Here is a 4095-nt window from a genome sequence, read left to right as displayed (position 1 = left end):
TAGAATTAGTTGTGCACAAGGGACAGAGAGAATTACTGGGAAGGCAGGGATCAAGATTCTTTGAAGACTGAAGTCTTCGAGCACGTCTGATGGAATGGGTTGGCTCAGAATTCTCCCAAAAGGGGAGACTCCAGAGAGGAAAGTTACATAAGGAGTGCAGTGGCACACTCATGGCCACCCCAACCTTGGCCTGCTGGGCTCTGGCTATCCTTTCACCTTAGCCTTCTAAATAGATGTAAATAAAGGTGTGCACCACCATGCCTGGTAAATTTTAAGAATTTATTGTAGAGATGAAGTCTCACCAAATTGCCCATATTGGTCTTGAACTCCAGGGCTCAGGGAATCCTCTTGCCTCGGTTCTCAAAGTGCTGGGATTACAGGTGTGAGCCACCACGCCTGGCAGCTATTTTTGAAATATAAAACACACTGTTGTTCACACAATCACCCCACTCTGCTGTCAGACATTAGGATATTATTTCTTCTAGCGATCCAATGTATGTTTGGATACATTGTCTCATTCCCCCCAACCACACAACCTTTCCCGCCTCTGGGAACTATCATTTACACTTTATATCTCTGAGATCATTTAACTCCCACATATGAGTGAGAAAAAGCGATATTTGTCTTTGGTTCCTGGCTTATTTTACTGAACATAATGACTGCCGGTTCCTTCCAGGTTGCTGCAAATGACAGAATTTTGCTCTTTTTTTTGTGGCTGAAGAATACTTTATTGTGCATTTTTTCACATTTTCTTTATCCATTTATCCACTGATAGGCACTTAAGTTGATTCCATATTTTTTCCATTGAGTAGTGCTGAAGTAAGCAATGAGATGGAGGTATCTCCTTGATACACTGATTTCCTTTCTTCTGGATAAATACAGTGGTGGGGTTGGTGAATTGTATGAGGGTTCTATTTTTAGTTTTTTTGAGAAATCACACTGTTTTCCATAATGGCTGCATTAATTTACAATTCCACCAACAGTGTACGCCTTTCCTGTAACTTGTTCCTGAAAAACGAAGTGGATAGCATTTCTCAGAAATCAGCAGTGAGTAAGGAAGCCTACCATGTCCAGATAATTGTTTTTTTTTTAAATCTATTTATGGCTTTATAGCTAAGAGTGAAAATGAAACAGAAACAGCTAGGTTTAAAGTTCAGCCAGTATAATAAGCAACTAAAAGTACTGGAGAGCAGCTGCCAGTGGTTCCCTGGAACTATTCCAAGGTTACTTATCCAATTCCAGAATGCTTAATTGGAATAGACATACCCAGCAACTTGCAGAATCCCACGTGAGTTCTCTGACCTGGGAAATGAGAGCTATGATGGTAAGAAAAGCCAGTGCAAGCCATTAGAACTGCCTCTACCCATGAAAATAGTAAACCTAAAGCGTTTGCTACTTTGGACATGGTGATCAGATGTGTGTGACAGTGTAGGAAATAAATGCCCCCCAATCCAGGAGATTTCCAACTCAGTGATTTTCTAGGGCTCCCGTGGCTGGGGTATGTTAAGATCTCCCTTCTCAAGTGAAGGACAAGTTGACACATCTGACTCCTCCCACCACCAGCAAAGAGCCATGTGCCTAGTAAGCCTCTTTAGATTTTGGAGACAACATATACCTGATTTGGGAATGATTTTCTGGCCTATTTACCCAGTAACTGAAAGGGCTATTAGTCTTGTGTGGGGACCAGGACAAGAGAAGGCTCTGCACCAGACCCAGGCGGCCATGCAAGTTTCTCTGGTCATGAGTTCAGAAGATGCAAAGGTGTTTTAGGTGTCCATAACAAACAGAAATGCCCTTTGGAATAGGTGGTGGGCTTCTATAGGTGTGTCAGAGCACAAACCCTTAAGATTTTGGAGCAGAGCCCTGCCATCCTTTCAGAATAACTACTCTACCTTTGAGAAAACCCTTTGGCTCAAACTGGGCCTTAACAGCCAGCAAATGATACTCATTTACGATGTTCCATGGTCACTAGGAGTGCGAGTACTATGAGATCGAGTGGCTCAAGGTGAACTAACTGATGTCTGATTTAACAGGCTAAAAAGTTGGCATGCACAGCAGAACAAACCCTGCTTAGATGATATATGTGAGTGAACATCACTCCATGACACAGATGATATATGCGTGTGAGCAGTACCCCATGAGACAGATGATATATGCGTGTGTGTGAGCAGTACTCCATGACATAAGATGATACCTGTGAGTGAGAAGTACTCTATGACACAGATGATATATATGCTTGAACAGTACTCCATGACATAAATGATATTTGTGAGGGGGGAAATACTCCTAGATATAAATAATATATGTGAGATTAGGCTTTAGCCGGCCATAAAGGCACAAGCAAGTGACTTCCCAAATATCAACAGCAACTACTTCTTTCACATTACCGCCCCCTCCCTTCCTGCACCTAGAGCCTCAAGGACAATTTGACTTATTTTTCTTAGCATATCATTGTTGAATGATACATATGGAGTGCTGATGAATGTTTAGGTTTTTGTTTACTTTTCTTTTCTTTTTTTTTTTTTGAGTTGGAGTCTCACTCTGTCGCCCAGGCTGGTGTCTCACAGCCACCGCCGCCTTGATCTGCTGGGCTCAGGCCATCCTTCTGCCTCAGACTTCCAAGTAACTGGAACCACAGGCGCGCACCTCCATGCCTGACTAATTTTTTGATTTATTGTAGAGAAGAGGTCTTGCCAAGTCGCCCAGGCTGGTCTCAAACTCCTCAGCTCAGGCAATCCTCTCGCCTTGGCCTCCAAGTGTGGGGATTACAGGTGTGAGCCACCGCACCGAGCCAATTTGGAGAAGTCTTAATGAGCAATTGTGGGGGAGGGGTGTGGAATAACCTTTTTATTAGCGAGCTCTGGGATTGCATGGAATGAGGGACCTTTTGGACAACAAGGAGTCTGGTCACCTCCCTCTCTAGAAGTCATTCTCTCAGGTCAGAGAGACATCTTTCCACACCTGCACCACCTTCACAGACCCCAGTGAGAGTCGATGGGCAAAGCTGTCACAGTGTGGAAGTTGTGTCATAGTTCTGAAAGACAGGAAATGTATCAGAAATACATTATACCCTGAACCTGCTTTCAGTCTTCCTCCCCTCAAATCCTTCCCAGCTCACACATTGTCCACCTGAAAAATGAATCAACTTTGAAACCCAGAAAACATACTTCTTGTTACAGAGAACTCTGTTTCATCTTCTGCTTTTCTCATTCCTCCAGGGAAGTTCTACCCCTCTACACAGCAAGGGCTGTTTGCTCAGCCTCCTCTCTGCCTTAGAAGATCTCCATGGCTGGGGGTGCATCTCATTAATTGATGTCACACGGTAAATGCCCGATGCATGCATAACTTCCAGTCTCACAGCTTTATGCCATGTACTGCCGGTGATCCGGTTTCTTCTGAGTAGGCCCACACTCGTTCCCTCTCTCCCTTCTGTTCTTTATACCAAAACATCACTATGATACTTGACCTTTCTCCTTCCAGCACGCCCTTCATGTGGCTGACAAATAAATCCCATGGCTCTGCTTTCAAAAAAGCACCCTGATTTAACTCCTTCTCACCACCTGCCATTTCACTGACAGCAGGCATTTTGTTCACTGTGTTTACTACTGAGAGTACCTTGCCTCTAGTGGATGCTTGATAACTCTTAATCTAATCAATAAATGCCTTTTCTCAGAACTTCTTTCTGGAATGCAGACCAGATTGGATTTCTCAGAAATCATCAGTTAAGTGAGCAGTGAAAAAAATGTCTGGACTATGTGTTTCTTGAGACTCTATTAATGATTTTATGACTAGAAGAGAAAGTGAAACCAAAAGAGATTTTCAGCTGGGTTGAAAAGTTCAGTCAGCATAACAAGCAAGAGAAGGTTCTGGAGAACAAATGCAGGCCGGCTGTCGTTATGAATGTAATCGTGTTAGCAGCTGATTTATTAAATTTTAATGAGTATGAGGGGGGACCCAAAAAACCCGGAAGTTATTCATAAAATATTGTGTGTTTATTCTGCCATGCTTAAACTTCCCTTCAGAGTATTCTTTGTTGGATGCAGTACATTGATCAAGACGCTTTTTCCACTGCTCAAAGCAGTTTTTGAACTTGTC

The sequence above is a fragment of the Carlito syrichta genome, unplaced genomic scaffold (assembly GCF_000164805.1).
Source record: "Carlito syrichta isolate Samal-C Ts95f unplaced genomic scaffold, Tarsius_syrichta-2.0.1 Scaffold304455, whole genome shotgun sequence".
NCBI classification, from domain to species: domain Eukaryota; kingdom Metazoa; phylum Chordata; class Mammalia; order Primates; family Tarsiidae; genus Carlito; species Carlito syrichta.
This window is presented reverse-complemented; position numbering follows the sequence as displayed.